The 20,860-nt window shown below is 42.9% G+C and overlaps 1 pseudogene; it reads right to left on the reverse strand.

The window, feature by feature from the left end:
* Positions 1 to 9,571: 9,571 nt before the first annotated feature.
* Positions 9,572 to 9,690, reverse strand: LOC117063084 (annotated as a pseudogene).
* Between the last annotated feature and the right edge of the window lie 11,170 nt (positions 9,691 to 20,860).

The following is a 20,860-nucleotide window of genomic DNA, read 5'->3' on the forward strand; positions in this document are numbered from 1 at the left end:
TAGCCAGAAAAATCAGAGAAGAGAAAGAAATAAAGGACATCCAAACCAGTAAAAAGAAAGTCAAACTGTCGCTGTTTGCTGATGACATGATTGTATACTTAGAAAACCCTAAAGACTCATCCAGAAAGTTCCTAGAACTGGTAAATGAATTCGGCAAAGTTTTAGGATACAAAATTAGTGTACACTAATCAGTAGCTCTGCTATACACCAACAGCAACCAAGCTGAGAATCAAATCAAGAACTCAATCCCTTTTACAACAGTTGCAAAAAAGTAAAAATAAAAATAAATACTTAGGAATGTACTTAACAAAGGAGGTGAAAGACCTCTACAAGGAAAACTACAAAACACTGCTGAAAGAAATCATAGGTGACACAAACAAATGGAAACACATCTCATGCTCGTGGATGGGTAGAATCAGTATTGTGAAAATGACCATGCTGCCAAAAGCAATCTACAAATTCAATGCAATTCCCATCAAAATACCACCATTATTTTCACAGAACTAGAAAAAACAATCCTAAAATTCATAAGGAACCAAAAAAGAGCCCATATAGTCAAAGCACAACTAAGCAAAAAGGCAAATCTAGAAGCATTACATTACTCCACTTCAAACTATACTGTAAGGCCATAGTCACCAAAACAGCATAGTACTGGTATAAAAACCAGCATACAGACCAATGGAACAGAATAGAGAACCCAGAAATAAAGACAATACTTACAGTCAACTGATCTTTGACAAAGCAAACAAAAACATAAAGTGGGGAAAGGACACCCTATTCAACAGATGGTGCTGAGATAATTGGGAAGCCACATGTAGAAAAATGAAACTGGATCCTCATCTCTCATCTTATACAAAAATCAACTCAAGATGGATCAAGAACTTAAATCTAAGACCAAAAACCATAAAAATTCTAGAAAACCCTTCTAGACATTGGGAAACCCTTCTAGACATTGGCTTTGGCAAAGGCTTCATTACCAAGAACCCAAAAGCAAACACAACAAAAATAAAGACAAATAAATGGGACTTAATTAAACTAAAAAGCTTCTGCACAACAAAAGAAATAATCAACAGAATAAACTGACAACCCATAGAGTGGGAGAAAATCTTCACAATCCATGCATCCGACAAAGGACTAATATCCAGAATCTGCAAGGAACTCAAACAAATCGGCAAGAAAAAAAACAAAAAATCCCATCAAAAAGTGGGCTAAGGACATGAATAGACAATTCTCAAAAGAAGGTATATGAATGGCCAACAAGCTTGTGGAAAAATATTCAATATCACTAACTTTCAGGGAAATGCAAATCAAAACAGCAATGCAATACCAAGTTATTCCCACAAGAATGGCCATTAAAAAAAAAAAAAAGATGTTGGCATGGGGTAGTAAAAAGGAAACACTTTTACACTGTTGGTGGGAATGTAAACTAGTGTAACCACTATGGAAAACAGTGTGGAGATTTCTTAAAGAACTGAAAATAGATCTACTCTTTGATCCAGCAATCCCACTTTTGGCTATCTATCCATCAATCAATGAGTGAATAAAAATGTGAAATAAAGTATATCACATTTTATTTTATGTGGGTGTGGGTGCTAAGCTGTAAGGACTCAAAGGCATAAGAATGATACAATGGACTTTGGGGACTCAGGGGGAAAGGGTGGGAGAGGGAGTGAGGGATAAAAGACTACAGTGTACACTGCTTGGGTGATGGGTGCACTAAAATCTCAAAAACCCCCACTGAAGAACTTATTCATGTAACCAAACTCACCTGTTTCCCAGAAACCTATCGAAAAAAATGTAATCACACACAAAAAAGAAGTAATGCTGAAAATAAAATGATTTTCATTCACAGCCCCCGTAAAAATTTTTAGAAAAAAAAAAGGAAGAAGAGAATGTTACAGCAGAATGCTCCTTCCTCTCAGAATAGCCCCTCTCTCTCTATCTTTCATTGGCACTTTCCCACCCCCTACAAAAATCTCCCTTGATCTCTGTCCATTTTCTAAACCAGTTCTCCAGCCTTCCTGTTAATTCTGGAAACTAACCTGATTTTTTTAAAATACTTTTTAAAAAAAAATCAATTAATTTCTGTTTAAATTAGTCTGAAGTCTATTTCCACTGCTTGTTCCACAGAGACCTGACTGATGCACATGGATCCACCCACAAGGATTAATTTGCCACACTAATTGTTGTCAATACTTCGCATCTGGGTTCCTAAAGTATGTGATGTACATCACTGGTGGTACATAAGATTGATTTCGGATCTCAGGATGTATTTCTGTGTTTTAATAGTATTATTATGTGTTTATTTTAAGATGTAATAGAAATACACAGTCCATTAAACTTATGATTTCATGGATATCAGTGCCATGCCCAGGAGGAAGCAAAAGTGAGTAATCTCTATTTAAAAATATGTACAATTATACAAGCATTCACAGTGTAGTGGCTTTTACATTTTCTACCCATTAACTAAACATGGTTCCATTTGGGAATAAATTCCACACTTGTCTCATTTTGGTAGGAGACAGGGCTCTGCCTTCCATTTCATAACCAGAAAGAACCAACTACTCCCGTCCTCCACCCTGATAGTGAGGAGAGTATGGGCACACGAATTTTGGCTTATAGGCCACATGGATGCTGTTACTGAAGACTTTGAATCTGAAGGAGTAAAGCAAGACACAGAAAGCACTGGGTTACCCGTGGCAGTGGCTGCTATCCTGACCACTCACTTTATGAGTGACCATTTTGATATCACAAAGCACCAAACAAGATCCAAAATATTGCAGGAGTCTGTCAAGGGTCACACAGCTATTGAAGAGTAGGGCTCATGGTGGGACAAGACCTCTCCTCCCAGCTGCATGCCCTGTACTACATTCACTTGTAGAAGAATATCAGGTTTGTCTCTGTGAGTCAGCCACCCCATGAGCACTGTCCCCAGACATGCTGATGCTAAGCTGGGCTCTAAGCTGCACAGTGGAAACCCAGAAAAGGAGCACAGGTTTCACTTGAGAAGAATGTGAGAGTGTTGGCTCAACTTTCCACTATGGGCATAAAGGTACACAAATTGCACAGTCCCCCAGCATGGCTGGGGAGCAGGAGGGGAAACCATCCCACAGAGAGCTCTGGCTTATCCCTACTGACATATACAGACCATTTCTGTTTCCTATACCTCAGAAGATGTGGAAGAGGTAGTACAGATGGTGGCTTGGCTACTCAATGTCTCTCTTAGCATCCATCCAACTCATTCCTGCAGTGCTTGGAAAGCTAAAACCCACATTTCTCAGACTCTCTTACAGCTAGAGTTCCAGATGTGACTTCAACCCTGCTAAGCAGATGCATTCATGGCAGACTTAAATTTGGAATACATCATTTAAATAGAGCCATCTATTTTCTTTCTCTTTCTTTCTTTCTTTCTCTCTCTCTCTCTCTCTCTCTCTCTCTCTCTCTCTCCTCTCTCTCTCTCTCTCTCTCTCTCTCTCTCTCTCTTTCTTTCTTTCTTCTTTCTTTCTTTCTTTCCTTTTGAGATGAAGTCTCGCTCTTGTCCCCCATGCTGGCGTGCAATAACATGATCTCGGCTCGCTGCAACCTCTGCCTCCTTCCTCGGAGGAATTATCCTGCCTTGGCCCCTCTGAGTAACTGGGATTATAGGCACCCGCCACCATGCCCGGCTAATTTTTGTGTTTTTAGTAGAGACAGGGTTTCACCATGTTGACCAGGCTGGTCTGGAACTCCTGACCTCAGGTGATCCGCCCACCTCAGCCTCGCAAGGTCCTGGGATGACAGGCATGAGCCATCATGCCCAACCTAGAGCCATCTATTTCCTTACTGCATATTTTAGCAAGCACAGCATGCTTCAGGAGGCAGCTTTCTGATCTCTGGGTTATAGGTAAAGCCGTGTTTTCCTGGAGTCAACAGCTGTGTGATCCCTGCGCTGGGCCCCAGTGCTGTGTTGCTGGAGCCAGCAGTGCATCTTCTTGACTGTGACAGAGATGATGGCTCTCCAGCAAACCAGTTTTAGAGTATCCCTCCGGGAATTACTCCTAGATGTCCAGTCGAAAGCCCATTCCTGTGGTCCTCCAGATGATTCTGTAAAAACCAAATTCTTTATATGGAAACATTTTCCCATTAAACTAGCTAGGGTACTTTCTATAGTCTTTCACTGAATCCCAACAAATTAACCAACATTTCACCCTTTTGCATACCTCTCTGCTTGTGTGCATTCTTGGCTGTGTCCAAAAATCCCCTTGCCTTTACTGCCTGGATAACTCCTCCCTTTACCTTAACACTTGGCCCAAACATCTCCTCTTCTTTGAAGACTGTACTGCCTATTTAGTGTAGGATTTAAAGTTAATTATTTCTTCTCTTCATTCCCATGGTCTACATTTTTCACCCTCTCCCTCTTCCTGTCCCTCTTCCTCCCTTCCTTCTTCCCTTCCTATTCTTTTCCTTTCTTCTTTCTTCCCTTTCTTCCTTTCATTCTTTCTCCCTTTTTTTCATTTATTCATTTAACACGCATTTATTGAGTATCCACTACAAGTCAGTCACTGGAGATACAAACACACAGGGCACAGTCCTGCCCTTGAACTATCTACAGATTCATGGAAGGGGCTCACAATTAACATGTAATTTGGCAAATGCTATGCTGGGGGTGATCCAGGGTCTCGTGGCTGCTAAGAAAAAGCTGCAGGGCTACACATAGTATCCAAGAGGGGTTGAGTTTACAGCTGAGCTCTGAAGTGTGAATAAAATTAACTAGGGAAGTAGAAGAGGAAGGATTTTCTAAACAGAAGTTGAGATACAAGTTCTGTGCAAAGACAGAACTTGTGAGAGACGACAGCATCCTGGAGAGACTTTAAGAACCTCATAATCATAATGGCTGTTATTAAACCTGCTGTATGTATAAGGATCCAGAAGGGCAATGGAGAAATGACCTAGAGATTGGCAGGGCCCAGAATCCAAGGGCCTCTGTCTGTGCTACAAACATGTGGGGAGCCATTGAGGAAAAGGCAGGGTGCCATCCCTATGTAGCAATGTGGACCTGTTTTAGAACAAAGCAAGACTGGGAATTCTCATCTGGGAGCCCCTCTCTCTCGCAAGAGAGAACTATTCTCCTTTCTCTTTCTTTCTCCTATTAAATCCCTGCTCCTAAACAACAACAACAACAAACAAACAAACAAACAAAAAAGGAGGCAAGACTTTGTGGTAAGGAGACTAGCTGGGAGGTTGCTCAGTGACCTACGGATGAGGAGACAAGGGTCTAAGCCACAGTGCTGACCATGAGGATGGAGAGAAAGCCCTAGAAATGTTTATTATGTAGACTCAACAGGACCTAGCAACTACTGAATATGGGAAGTGACTATCGAATGTAGAAGGGCAGTAGGTATCAAGGGTATTATTATTTAAAGACTTAGGTAACTGGCAGGCGGCAATAGCATCATTCATTGAGAAAGATGATACAAGAGGTGGAGGAACAGATGGATTCTAAGGGTAGTCAGGGAGATGGTTAATTCCATTTGAGTTGTGTTGTGTTTGAGATGCAGATGGGATGCTAAATGGAGTGTCCAATTGGAAACTGGATGTACAAACCTGGAAGCTAGAAGAGAAAAATGCACTAAAGATAAAGATCTGTCAGTTACGGTTGAAGCTTGGAGATGCCTGAAGGAGACAATGTGGAGTAAAGGGAAACCCAACATTTACATTATTTTGTAGCGTCATTCAAAAAAAGTATCTCTTCTCCCTGCTGGGTGAGTAATAACATTATTTTTATCTTTAAGTCTCTATTTTTTACAATAGTGTCTTGAATATAATGAAAGCTCAAAAGGTGTGAATAAATGAGGCATTAATGAATTAATTAGGTCATTTTAAAAAGGAAAGACTTTAACGGTAATTAGAAAATAATATCTTCCTCATGATCTCAAGAAGAGGCACAGGTTAAGAGAGAATCAGGAAAGAGGACTATAGGGTACGTGATAAAGAAAAACCACACAAGGGGGATACCAGTCTGAGCCTGAGTGGCAGTGGCCAATCAGAGCATCATAGAGAATCACAGGAGCCCAGATACTGATCTTGAGGCCACTTGGAATGAGGACTCTTTCCCAAATGTCCCCAGTTCTCACCCCAGTCAGTTATAGCTCTATCCCCTTAAAATTGTTCCTGGTCTTCCTCTAATGTTATTTGGAGATCTATTAAGAGTGTACATGTCTTATGTTTACTAACTACGAGTGAAGTAAAACTTCCCTTTCTTTGCCCTAAAAATGTCTCCTCCAAGCCTCAATCAGTGTCATGTCTAAAGTGCTAGCCATTTCCCTTTGCTCGACCTGAGAACGCTATTGCTCTCTGAGCTGCATGCAAAGGGCCTCAGAGGCTTCCTCCAGTTCCTCCAACCCCCACACAGCAAGTGACTGCTTTGCTTTTCAGTGGTTCCCTGACCCATGAAGTCCGTAGGCAGAAGTTGTAATTGTCTGTTGCTGGCCATGAGGTCATGCAGGTAGGAGAAATCTTGCAGTGGCCGCAGCTCTCTCTAGGGAGCCACAGTGGAAATGAGTTGCTGTGAGAAACCCTGGCAGTTCTGCAAAATTACATGCATCACAGTGATGATTTGCAAAGCCCAGTGTGCTTTCTTCCATCTGCTATTCAGTAGAGCTATTTATTCCAGCAAGCATTAATGCAATAAAATCTATCTAGGCTTACTGTCAACACAAATCCCACGGCACTCTCCATTTCCTTTGGAGAACACAATTTGCAGCAAACCTCCATTTCTCTGCACACCTTCACTCTTCATCTAATAGCATATTTTTTTTCTGCACAGCTGTATCACTATCCAAAATTATATTGAGTATGTATTTGCTCAGGCGTTTATTGTCTGTCTCCTACCACTAGAATGTAAATTCCTTACTATGTCTTATTCACAGATGCATTTCAATGCCCAAAACAGTACCATGCACAGAGCAGGTCCTTGATAGTTACTTTTTAAATGAAAAAACCTATCTATTTTTTCCATTCTCTTTTCTAACTGTTTTCTCAATTCTTGCCTTGGCTGAGACCTGGCTATCCTCTGGGACCATGTTTCCCCTGCATCTTTCTCAAGGAGAAGAAGCTCATGCCCCTACCATCTGGATATCACAGGGCCAGCATGGGGTCATCACTCTACTGATGTTTTCAGATTGTGACTTCTCCAGCCTTTGTAAAACAAAAAAAAAACAACAAAAACAAACAAAAGCCTCAGTCCTTTAACGTTTTTTACCATCCTATCTCTCTTTGTAGCTTTCAGCCACTGACTGCCTAGTCATTCTCCCGTATTTATTAAATGTTTGGCACTGGAACCAAGCTCTCTTCTTTGTCCTAATCCCCAAGAAGTCTTAGTGTCCATTTGGATGACTAACACCATGACCTCTCTGTAAAAAGTGCTAGACCACCCTCTGACCACAACCGATAGCAGTCTTGTTCTCTCTCTCTCCATTATTCCCATTGCTCTGGTATTTCAACCACACAGAAACCTTCAGTCCTTTAACCTGCTCAACTTTGCTCTACCACCTCCTCTTGGCGGTCTTCACTTCCTTCAGTTGCTTACTTGGACCGTTCTTTCATCAATATTCTCCACTTCTTGGCTCTGTTGCCCTCTCGTTGCACTGTGGGGCAAAGCTCTGGATCTGTCCAAGGTCCACCCTCCCAGACTCTAACTCAAAGCCACTAAGCCCTTTAGGAGAACATAACAGAACCTCACCCTGCACATTGATGATATCCAAAACTAACTGGCATCATGGTTGCTTAGCAAACCTTTCATGTTTCTATAATGAGCTGGCTGACCCATCTCCACAGAAACTGTTTCCAGTCTTCTTCATTGACTTCAATCTCCTAGTCCATCTCCCTTTTCCTCACTTATAGCAAAGTAACAGAAGGTGGTAGAAGGACACTTTCTCAGTTCCCCATCAGCCCACATTAAAACCTGTTGAAACTCTCTTTATGCTTTCCCTCTTCTCTCTCATTCAATAGAAGCAGGAGCCCACTCTTACCTAAGGCCAGTCTCTCTGCATTTGCTTTGTGTCCCAGTCAGCCTCCTCAGGGCTCTCACATCATCAGTCATCCTCAGTCACTTAGTACCTCGGTGTGTCTGGCTCCGTGCTAAGAGCTTGGAGTGCATGAGCGAACTCAGTCTTCCCCCCAGAAGCCTGTGGAGTGGTGGTTCTTATTACTCTACACTCACTTTACTTAACCATGTTTACACAAAGCGAAAGAAAAATGCTCTATGTTCTTTATCCCACTATTATTAAATGAAACTGCTTTTAGTTCTTATTTCATTTCGACTGAGAAAATCTTAAGAGCCCAAAGGCCTGAGTTATTGCTTATCATACAAATAATATTGCTTATAGTGCTTCTAGTCTTCAGAATTAACATACAAGCAAAAAGGTCTCTGATACAGGTGACCCCACTCCTTCACAGCTTCAGTGGTTCTGCAACATAAACTTGTTCAAAGAATTCATCTGAGAGGCATTAAACTGAGAACAGCCCCAAGACTAACACTTTTTTTTTCTGTGCATTATAAAAATCTGTATAAATATCCATTGCTATCACCAACTTTTCTGTTTTTCTTTTCTTTTCTTTTCTTTTTCTTTTTCTTTTTTTTTTTTTTTTTTTTGAGATGGAGTCTCATCCTATTGCCCAGTTGGAGTGCAGTAGCACCATCTCGGCTCAAACTTCACCTCCCAGGTTCAGGTGATTATCACGCCTCAGCCTCCCGAGTAGCTGGGATTATAAGAACAAGACACCAAGTCCAGCCAATTTTTTTATATTTAGTAGAGACAGGGTTTTGCCATGTTGGCCAGGCTAGTCTCAAACTCTTGGCCTCATGATCCGCCTGCCTCGGCCTCCCAAAGTGTTGGGATTACAGGCATGAGCCACCACACCCGGTTGCCATCTCCAACTTTTCTGTTCCTAGTTAAAATAAATATGTCATTGCAAATATTTGAACAAAAGAGGGATCTGTTATGAACGTAAATTCCTTATGTTTACTAATCAGCGTAAGACACTGAAGTTTCAGAAAATGTTTCAACGTACTGTAGAAACAACCCTGAAAATGAAACCTGTAATTTGTTGTCCTAATTGACAACTTGTTACTGTTCTGATTTTAAACCATGCCCATGAATTCTTTGAGACTTTTCTCATTAAGAGGCGGAGTATGATTTTCCTCCCTTTGAGTGCAGACTGACATTAGTGAATAGAACAAAGCAAAAGTTATGCTGAATGACTTTTGAAGCTAGGTCATCAAAAGTTATACAGTTTCTGCCTGACTCTCTCTCTCCTAGCCCTTACTCTCGAAACCCAGTCACCATATTGTGGGGAAGCCCAGGTGTCATGAAGAAGCCAAGCAAAGGTGGTTTGGCCAACAGTCCTGCTGAGTTCCCAGCAGAGATCCAGCATCACCAGACTGTGAGTAAGGCAGTCATCTGACCAGTCCAGTTCCCACCCTTGGACTCCTCTCAGCTGATGTTGAGTGGAGTGAACACAAGATGTCCCTACGTCCCTAGTGAGTCCTGCCCAATTACAGATTCACAAAGGAGAATAAATATTCTCTTTTAAAAAAAAGTTATTTCTTATGGAGTGCTTAATGAATCTGCATGCCATCCTTATACAGGGGCCATGCTAAACTTCTCTGTATTGTTCCAATTTTAGCACATGTGCTGCCGAAGCAAGCACAGAATAAATGATTTCTATTTTTAAGCCACTAAGTTTAAGGGTGGTTTATTCCACAGCAATAGCTACATGAAACATAGATAAATAGATAAATGGAAATAATACTGAAAAAGTATTTTCATATTTTTAATGATATAAATTTTTAATAGTATAAATATTGAAAAGATTTATTGCTACTTCTAAGGAAGGTCACTGACATTTTTTTTTTTTTTTTTTTTTTTTGAGACAGAGTTTTGCTCTTGTTGCCCAGGTTGGAGTGCAATGACATGATCTCGGCTCACTGCAACCTCCACCTCCCCAGCTCAAGCGATTCTCCTGCCTCAGCCTCCCGAGTAGCTGGGATTACAGGCATGCACCACCATGCCCAGCTAATTTTGTATTTTTAGTACAGACGGGGTTTCTCCGTGTTGGTCAGGCTGGTCTCAAACTCCCCACCTCAGATGATCCGCCCACCTCGGCCTCCCAAAGTGCTGGGATTACAGGCGTGAGCCACCGTGCTCGGGCATTTTTTTTTTTTTTAAGATGGTGTCTTGCTCTGTCACCCAGGCTGGGGTGCAGTGGCATGATCTCAGCTCACTGCAACCTCCGCCTCACGGGTTCAAGCGATTCTCCTGCCTCTGCCTCCCTAGTAGCTGTGACTACAGGCGCATGCCACCACACCCAGTTAACTTTTTATTTTTAATAGAGACTGGGTTTCACCAGCATGGCCAGGCTGGTCTCGAACTCCTAACCTCAGGTGACCGGCCCACCTCAGCCTCCCAAAGTGCTGGGATTACAGGCGTGAGCCACCACACCCAGCCAGTCACTGACATTTTTCTTTTCTCCCAGATTCATTAGAAAATAACAATAGCATGACTCTCCTACACTTAAAATTTTTAAAGTAATTTGAGTACATCAATTTCATTCAGTTTTCTCTGATGAGAAATAACAGAGTGAAAATTTGAATTCAGGCAGGTTTGCTCGAGAGCTCATGCATGTACGCATACTGTAACCTCGCCCTGTTTTTTCCAACCTGTCCTTCTCCACTGGCTCCTTCCTATCAGCTTTCACACTTGTTTGAACCTGCCACATCTTGACAGTTTCTTCCCTTAGCCCCATGACTCCCTCTAGCTACACCCTTCTCTTTCTCCCTTCACAGCCAACGTTATAAAAAGAATTCTCCCTACTTACTGTTGCTGTGTTCTCACTTTCTACTCATTCCTGAAGACGCTTCATCTTCAATTTTGCTCAATCACTCTCCTGAAAGCGTTCTGGAGTTTTTAGCTCCTAGATCCAATGGACACTTTTTAAACTTTTCCAGACTTGATCTACTGTTAGTATTTGACACTGCTGGCTCTCGCCCTAAAGTCCCCTTATATAGACTTCCATGATTCCACTTCTCCTGATTTTCTTTCTGCCTCCCCAGACCTCTCCTTCTAAACCTCCGTTGAAGGCTTTTCATCTTCTGCCTGCCTCTCAAATATCTCTCTCTCCTGGGCCACTCCTCTCTTAAACTAACCTCTCTCTTCATTTCATTCACCTCATAAGTTCATCTTGTGCTGAAAACTCTGAAATTTATATCTCCATTCCAAATTTCTCTCCTGCAGTCCATGTCTGCACATGTAACTGCCCACTGAAATCCTCTACTTGGATGCTCATATACATCTCAAAATTCAACATAGGCAAAAGCAGAGCTTATCATTTCCACACTTTCTGCCCCCAAACTACCACTTTCTTCTCCAGCATTGCTTATGTCAGTGAATAGAATCACCATCCATCAATAGAATCGCCATACATTAGTAGAGACATCTACCAACAGACACCAAAACAAGAAACCTTCACAATGACTCTCTCACTGTGCCTACAATAAATCACCAAAGTCTATCAACTCTACCTCCCAAAGATGCCTTAAATCTCCTGCAAGAATTGAGAGATGATGAGTGTCTAACAATTCTTGCAGGAAACCACTTGAGTGGCCATGCCAATAATCCGTGCTCCAGTCGGCAACCAGAAGCAACTATTTCAGGAGGTCAGTCTGATCATGTCACTCTCCTGCTTGAAATAATCCATGGTGACTCCATATTGCCCTCCTAATCAACACCAGGTTTGTAGCTCGCCTTAATGGATTTCCTGATCTGGCTGTGCTCTTTGCTTTAACAACTTGTGGCTCCTTGGAGTGAATTAGCAACAGGCTGCCTATTCTGATTTTATTCCCATCAGCTGGAAAGTTATTAGAAATGATGACTTTTATTGTTTTAGTACAAAGCACTTTATAGCCAACTGTCATAATATTGTTACAGTAAAGATTCAATTCTATGATATCAACATGTGAGTGGTGCCCTCTAGAGTAACACAGTGGAAACCCTGCATTTCTATATAAGGTGGCCCAATCACTTCATGTTCATTTATGAGAACAATCATATACTACATAATGAAGTTTCACTCAACGATGAACTGTCTACACAACGGTGGTCCCATAAGATTACAATATCATATTTTGCTACATTTTTCTATGCTTGCATATGTTTAAATACACACATACTTACCATCATGTTACAATTGCCTACAGTATTCAGTACAGTCACATGCTGTACGAGTCTAGGAGCAAGACGTTATACCGTATTATCTAGGTGTGTAGTAAGCTGTACCATCTAGGTTTGTGTAAGTACACTCTGTGATATTCACACAACAAAATCGCCTAATGACACATTTCTCAGACTGTATCTCTGTTGTTTTGTGAAGCAAGACTCTATCTAGAAATAAAAATACCAAGGCCCCTATCCCTTAGGAGCTCACCATCTGGTGCCACATAAGGACACTGATAAAGAGATAAATGTCTACCTACTGCCAGTAGGGTGTGTGGGGAGTAGGAATGGGCTCTGCCACACCTATATTCTCTTGTCAGGATCTCTTCAGAGCAAAAGCTCCCATCCCTTTGGTCAAGTGATTGGCCACGCCCAGAAGGTACCATCTAGATGGTACAACAAAGCTGTACCAAAGGACAATACCTTATGGAAGAGGACCCAACCACCAGAACAGGGAAGGAGGCATCATCTAACTTGAACACTCACCCCCAAAAAACATTCCTAAGTCCACACTAGACAGCCCTAGGCAAGCCACCTCCCACCCCTACTGGATTTCAAACCCTTGGTGTCTCTGTCTCTTGTGTTAGGAGGGGATGTGAACTCTCTGAGCCAAACTTCCCTGAATTTGCGTGCTCCGTCACCTACTTTGCCTCTCCGGCAGGGTGTGGAGGTAATGACTGATGAGCAGCCTCTCATAATGAGGATGATTTTCCATGACCTCCTATGACTAACGCACACGAGCAGAGAGCAACAGAGAGGGTCAGAATTTGGCGCATAGTTCCATACAGGAAAGTTAAAGTTTGATTTTCAGCTTCCTGTTTTAGTTATTCCCTTTTTTGTCATAGGAACATAAACGTACCGAGCGTCATGTTCCCTGATTGGGATCTAACTTCTGTGGGGCTGACTTGCGACTTTCAACAGAGGGCTTTATTTTTAAATTATGTGACAAGCACATGTTACCGGTGGTGGTAGTAAGGAGGGATTCTGTCTATTCAGCATCAGTGGCAGAAATGGTCATGGAAGAAGTGACGTTCCATAGAGGCTGGAGATCCTCAGACTCTTCATAAGAATAACCCACAGGCTGCCTAGAAATTCAGCTTTCTAGGCTCAGCTCCCCAATTTTGTATTAGCCAGTAAGGGGTAGAGGCCCAGAAATCTTCATTTTTAACTAGCATTTCAGCTGATCCTGATATAAGTGGTTAAGATAATTTGAGAGCCTCTGGTTTCCTGACAGTGCATTTTTAACATAGTAAGCATACAAATATATAATGTCAACAACATCCTGAGTTGATGTAAAGGGGCAGACCATAAAGATAATCTTGGATTTGGGTCAAGCTACTCTTGGGAATATCTGATAAAACATTTGTTGATATTCCTCTCAGCTCGCATACGAATCATTCAAAGTCATTGATTAAGCTCTCACTGTTGCTCAACATCGAATTCAGGGCTTGGGAGGGCATGAAAGAATGAGGAGCAGTGTGCAAACCTGAGAAGGCTAGGAAGTCAAACCTTACACATAGCCCCTGGTGCAGAAGCTAAGCCTTAAGCCTGTCCTTGCTTCTCCCAGTTTACTTCCCACAGACTGGGACTCCAGCTGGGCTTCACCTTCCTCTGGAAGTCCTTCCAAGGACTGACCCTTTCCCTTGGGCTCCTAGCTAGCACTAAAACCACTGAGCAAGATGAAGAAGATTTGAGAGAGCTTGGGTAAGGCTGGCTTTCTCATCTTCCTTAGGGGCACCAAGTCCTGGACCCCATTCAATTCTGTATGACCCATGTCCAGCTCTGCACTTGAACATTGCAGGTGGTCAGTGACATTTGATGAAAAAATGAATGAATGAATGAATGAATGAATTGCTAGCTATACAGCCATGTCAGTTTCTCATGGAGGCAGCATATAGCATGATGGTCAAGAGTGTACATCCAAGAATCAGTCAACCTGTGCTTTACCCCCTCCTCTTCCATTTGTTTACAATGACTTTGGGCACAGATTCTTTGCAGATCTTCCCTTTGAGAGGAAGAATCCATTTCTCTATCCACATCTCCATAAATCAGGGCTGGCCTTGGTACTTCCTTAGACCAATAGGCTACGGCAGGAGTGAATAACACGAGGCAGGATATGACAAAGTGCTTCCGACACTGGCTGGGAGCTCCAGTATCCCATCCACCCTCACCAGTCCCCCTTCTGGGGACTAGACCCTTTCTCCACTACTCCCACCCACTGCCACAGTCCTTCCTGACAAATACGAGTTTTGGACCCTACGCCTCAAGAGCATTTGCAGCTTCTACCTTTCCCTTTTTGAGAAGCGGCACTCAGATAGCCATGTAAGAAAGTCATTCCAGTTTACTGGAAGATGGGACACATGAAGAGCCAAGGCCCCCAACCAACAGTCAGCACCAACAGCCAGACATGGGAGAGACTATCTTGGACTTTCCAGCTGAGCTGAGCCTCCAGCTGAATGCAGCAGAGCCCTGGGAAGATCAGCAGAGGAACCACCTAGTCAACTCACAGAATCAGAAGGAGTAATAAATCATTGATGTCTTAAATCGCTACATTGTGGGTTGGTTTGTTACTCAGCAATAGATAACTGAGACACCTCACAAAGTGCTTCAGACATTGACTGGGATCCCTGAGATTCTGTCCACCCCTCACCAGCCCTCCTTCTAGGGACCAGACCCTTTTCCCACTACTCCCATCTGCTACCACAGTCTTTCCTGATAAATCTGGATAGGGATCCTGGTGCTATTCTCCACAGAGTGTGACCTCTAAGTAGGACCCTTTTGGGGATCCTATTTGGGTTCTTTTCTTCATTCAGCAAAAGTTGCTGAGTGCCCAACACATCATAAATGCTTGTGCATGCTGGTAATACATAAACAAGGCAAAAAGAAAATCCTCTGCCCTGTGGATCTTGCACCCTGGTGGAGGATGAAGGAAAAAAAGTACTGTAAATAAAAAGTAAATTATAGAGTGTATTAGAATGTGATAGTACCATAGGTAATCTAAGGGTGCTGAGATTCGAGGGGGTGCATATTGGGGTGCATATTGCAGTTTTAATTAGGGTAACCAGTGTAGGCTTCACTGAGGAAACAAGCCAGGCAGGTAATTGGGGAACAAATGTTCAAAACACAAAGCTACTGCTGAAGCTCTGGAGTAGCATCGTGCCTGGAGTGTGTCTTTGGAGAACTGTGAGGAGACCAGTGTCTGAAGCAGAGGGTGTGAACAGGGAGAGGCATGTGGAAGAGGGTATCAAAACTAACACATTTTCTTACATAAGCTTATGAGCACTCATTGGAATGTGTGCACTGGAACCAGTCTACAAAATGCACAACTAGCTGATACTTAAGTCTGCTGTCCTTTATTCAGACAAACTTACATACCCAGTGCTATTTTTTGGTCATGGGTCCTATGACTATGAACCTTCTGAAAATGTCTATGAGAAATATTCCAGTGTGGAAAAGCTTCTGCTAGAACTCAAGGCTCCCAGCATCCTTTGTCACCCAATTCTGTGACCAGAGCTTGGGCAAGGACTTCCAAGGGAGTTGGAGGGGATGAGCGTACAGGAGACAGATTTACAGCAATGTCTCCGTCACGGGGAGAAGGGATCAAGAATTCGTGTGGTGCTCCTTCACACAGGTGGGAAAAATGTCAAAGTGAGTATGTGTCTAATATCTGCCTTCCTTCCTAAGCTCTCAACTCCTAGAGAGCAGGGGCTGTGTCCCTCGTGACAAGGGGGAGCTAACAAAATTTTTACCCAAAAGAATGGGCACCCAGACTTCCTGAAGTCTTCACAGGATCCAGTTCTACTCTCACGCATTGGGTGGAAGCATACATCTACTGTAAGTGAGGGGGCGATTTGAGGCACAAGGGCTGACACAGAGTGGCTGCCAAGTACTTGAAGAATTAAATGTTAGAGCTCATTCAGAACCTAGCCCCAAAAAGGCAGTGCCAACATTGATCTCTGTCGCCATCTTTAGCCCAAAGGTCACACTGCAGGCTCCCAGGCTCAGAAATGGGCGCAGGGATCACGTCTCTAGACAGCTTGGAGTCTGTGCCTTTGAGGGCGGAGATTGGAATCTGCTTGCGGATAGATAGACTCAGTTTTGGTAGAATTCTGGTGAACCCTTTTAGTTATGCAAATGTAAAATCCAAGTAGAAATAAGTCAGGTAACCCGAATGCCAATGCTTCAGTCCAAGATGTTAACTTTATTGTTTATGTTCATTATACTCGTTTCTGTCAAGTTCATTTATGAAATAGTTGTATATTTTAGAGAATGATATCAAGGTAAAGTTAGTATCCATTAAAGTTGTCTTCATTTTTCTTCACTAAATCTGAGTTTAGATTTCCCTAAAACTGACATGCATTGTGTGTCCTGCGGAGTTTTCTGTACAACATTTTGAGCACGTATTTGTAAGGGCTATTGTGATGCAAGATGAGGGCCTAGGATTGCGAGATGAAAATTTGGGCCAAAGGGAAGAGTGACTAGATTTTGAATCCTGGTGAAATGACTCAGGACATACAGGTTATAGGAGACCCTGGATTCATCGCCCTCTTGTGTGAAGTTTTTCCATAGCTTCTTGGAACAAAGACTAGGCCCTCTATGAATCAACTGCTGCCTACATCTGGAGTCTCTTGTAAACACGTATGCACACACAGCACACACATGCACATACATGGACACATCATGCACATACAGGCATACACATTCTCCCTCCCCACCCACCCTGCTCCCTGGTGCTGCCTGACCGAAAGCTGGCCACACTGTGTTCTAATTGTCTGTTTACTCTCTCTCTGGACCTACCAGTTCATTCTTAGATGTAAATAGTGGATAAGACCTAAAGTGTACCTCTCTCTAGAATTCACATAATAATAACCCTCTAGCCTGGTTAGATTTTGGAGTGAAGACTTTGCTGTGATTTCTAGGGAAGAGAAGGAATTTAAGGGACAAGCCTTGGGGAGTGAGAGAAGACAACTCTTGGCATCTCTGAACTGCACCTGTCAGAAGTTGCCTCCATTCCTTACTTTTAAATCCCTAGTGCCAGAAAGTCCCATCACTATTTCTACCAGAGTCCTGCAGAATTTGATTCTAAGTGCTATTTGGAGTGTCTTGCAGTCAATAAATATGAGTTTTTATTCACAAAGTCTGATCTTCCCATCTGCACTATGTGTCCTTCAGTCATAGAGACGTGTCTTCTAAGTCTTTATGTCCTCTTCCTCTTCTGTGTACTGATACAGAATTGGCATATTTTACATGCTGAAATGTTTTTTTTTAAATTATATAAGAACATGATTCAACTTGGGGACAGTACCACTAGTAAATAGGAGGAGGCCTGCATTTGCCTGGGTGGCCCGTGGGCACAGTTCACAAGGGAAGGGCCAGCAGAAATGAGTTACCATGTGTTAAAATAATTAATTGGGAAGGTATTAGGCTGAGATGACTCCAGCATGTTGGGTTCCTGCCTAAGTAAACTAAAACCCAACCCAGAGTGAATGGTCATTGACTAAGAAAATGAAACTTAAGCTTAGCCAATCAGGAACTGCCAACTCTCCTGTAACTAGAGACTTTCCACTTAACCAATTAATTTTTTTCTTTCTGTTGCTTCCTGAACAACTTATAAAAGTTTTTCTGGTGCCCCCTGAATGGAGCCCTGAGTTGCTTGCAACTTGGCACATTGTGATTCATGAATCATTCTCTGCTCAAATAAACTCCTTAAAATTTTAGTATGCCAAAGTTTGTCTTTCAACACATGCATGAAGGAGATGAACTGGTCAGGGAAGATGAACCAGGGGTCAGGCTGACTGTGAAACCACAGCATGGTGCTGTGCTGAACAGAAATCAGGGAGGGAGAAGGGGAGGGAGGGGGTGGCTGAGAAGAGCTGAGGACCCAGTAGCATCTGTGTTGGCCCAATGTTGATCTGGGGGACCCAGAATAAAAATTTGGGTCCTGCCTGAAATACCTGGATGATTCCTTGGAGCCTCCCTGAAAAAATCTATTTCACAAGGAATTAGCAATCAGGAGCCACCCATCTTCTCATCTGAATTTGAAGCAACTCCTCAGTCCAAGCCCTGGGTCCCAGCCACATTAATGACTCACCTCAGATATGCTAGGAGCTCTTCTCCATCATCACACCTTCCTGAGTGGCTTTTTTGCCTGAGATGCCCATCCCCGTGTTCTCTGCCTGGAAAACACCTGCTTTTTCTTTGAGGCCCAGATTAAATGCTCTTTCTTCTGGGAAGCCCTGCCCAGCCCTCCCTGCCAGCTCCACCTCTAGGCTACAATAATGTCTCTCTACCTGGTACCATAGCTCTTCTCACACGGTATCATGAATGCCCAAGAAGAACCAAGTGATTGGCCAGATGTGGTGGCTCACACCTGTAATCCCAACACTTTGGGAGGCTGAGGTGGGAAGATCACCTGAGCCCAGGAGTTCAAGACCAGCCTGGGCAACATGATGAGAGCCTGTCTCTACAAAAAATTTTTAAAAACTTAGCTGGGCATCGTGGCGCATGCCTGTGATCCCAGCTACTCAAGAGGCTGAGGCAGAGAATGGCTTGAGCCCCGGAGGTCAAGGCTGCAGTGAGCCATGATTGCACCATTGTACTTTAGCCTGGGTGATAGAGCAAGACACTGTCCTGAGAAGGAGGAGAAGAAGAAAAAGGAGAAGGAGGAGGAGGAGGAAGAGAAGAGGAGGAGGAGAGGAAGAAGAAGAAGAAGAAGAGAAGAAGAAGAAGAAGAAGAAGAAGAAGAAGAAGAAGAGAAGAAGAAGGAGGAGGAGGAGGAGGAAGAGGAGGAGGAGGAGGAAGAAGAAGAGAAGAGAAGAAGAAGAAGAGAAGAAAGAAGAAGAAGAAGAAGAAGAAGAGGAGGAGGAGGAGGAGGAGGAGGAGAAGAAGAGAAGAGAAGAAGAGAAGAAGAAGGAGGAGAGGAGGAGGAGAGAAGGAGGAGGAGGAGGAGGAGGAGAAGAAGAAAAGAAGAAGAGGAGGAAGAAGAAGAAGAAGAAGGAGAAGGAGAAGAAGAAGGAAGAAGAAGGAGAAGGAGAAGAAGAAGAAGGAGAAAGAGGAGAAAGAGAAGGAACAAGAATAAGAAGGAGGAGGAGGAGGAAAAGAGGAAGAAGAAGGAGAAGAAGAAGAGGAAGAAGAAGAAGAAAAGAAGAGGAAGAAGAAGAAGAAGAAGAAGAAGAAGAAGAAGAAGAAGAAGAAGAAGAAGAAGAAAAGAAGAAGAAGAAGAAAAAGAAGAAGAGGAAGAAGAAGAAGAAGGAAGAAGAAGAAGAGGAGGAAGAGGAGGAAGGGGAGGGAAGGGAAGGGGAAGAAGAATGATTATCCATTAACTTGTTTAAGATTCTTGCATTTACTCAGCCTCTTCTGCATTTACCAACAGCTGTTCTGGCCATGGCTGCCACAAAATTGAACAGAACATGTGCTGAAAAAACACAGAGTCCCACCATGTAAACACAGAGTTACAGTGGGCTAGCCAGCTGATGAAGTTCCCAGAGCACACACAGGCTATGGAGAGGCAGCTCAGAGAAAGAACCAAAACATATCAGAGCCTGTCGTGTAGCTCCCTTCGCACTTAATGCTTGGAAGCCTCTACTTTGCCTTCAAGGTCACACATGACCCAATCCTGCTGGTCTTGCTCACCCCCTAAACTCCTCCCTTGCTCTCCAGGCTCCAGCTCCCATCCCAGCCTTCTACTGTTACTTGAACACACTAGCTCCTTTCTGTCTCAGGACCAACATATTTGCTACTCCTTTGCCTTGATTATTTCTAGTCACAGTTCCTTCCTGTCTGTAGCCTCAGTGCAAAGGTTACCTCTTCAAAAAAGTAAACAAACAAACAAACCTTTCCTGACCCCCCATCTAATATTTCCATTGAATACCTGCTGCCCTCACCTTCTGATCGTGAAAAGTGCCCTTTCTGTTTTTTTGTTTGTTTATTTGCTTGTTTAGCATTTCTCCCATTCAATTATCAGTTACAAGGAAGTTTGGTTCTATTCACTATTCTATCCTGAGCTCCTTAAGTGGAATAAAAATTTGCAAAATGACAGTGAGGTCAGCTGTACCAAGTTTTATCTTGAGTTCCAACACGGGTTGTCCATATGACCTTCAGCAAGTTATTTCACTTCTCTTAGTCCAGTTTCCTCATCTGTCAAATGCAGGTGAAAATGCTTGCCTTGAAGAGTCATTCTGAGGATGACGACAGATGGTTCTTAAAATTGCTGTCCTGTGATCGGAACTCAGAACATGCTAGGTGAATGAATACACCAGAGGGAGAGCGCCAGCAGCCCATGCCTTCTCTGAGTCCTGATACCACAGACTTTCTGCTCTAGCTTGAGCCCAACCAAATATTCTCCATGAAATAGAGAAGTGTTTAAGCTCTGAGGATGATATGAATTCCAATTGCAAACTCTCAGCTAAATTCCAGCCCTGTACTCCCAACTATATCAAGTCACCTCAATTTAGGGACTCCACTGTAACCTTCAGCTCAACATATCCAGGACACACACATTGCCTGGTCCTTGCTACTCCTTGCTTTGCACACTCAAAGCAACTGGCAGATAGCGGACAGTACCAACAGTCAACAACGGAATTATAGATTCACTGTGAAGTATCTAGTAG

The sequence above is a fragment of the Trachypithecus francoisi genome, unplaced genomic scaffold (genome assembly GCF_009764315.1).
Source record: "Trachypithecus francoisi isolate TF-2019V2 unplaced genomic scaffold, Tfra_2.0 Lachesis_group17, whole genome shotgun sequence".
Lineage (NCBI taxonomy): Eukaryota > Metazoa > Chordata > Mammalia > Primates > Cercopithecidae > Trachypithecus > Trachypithecus francoisi.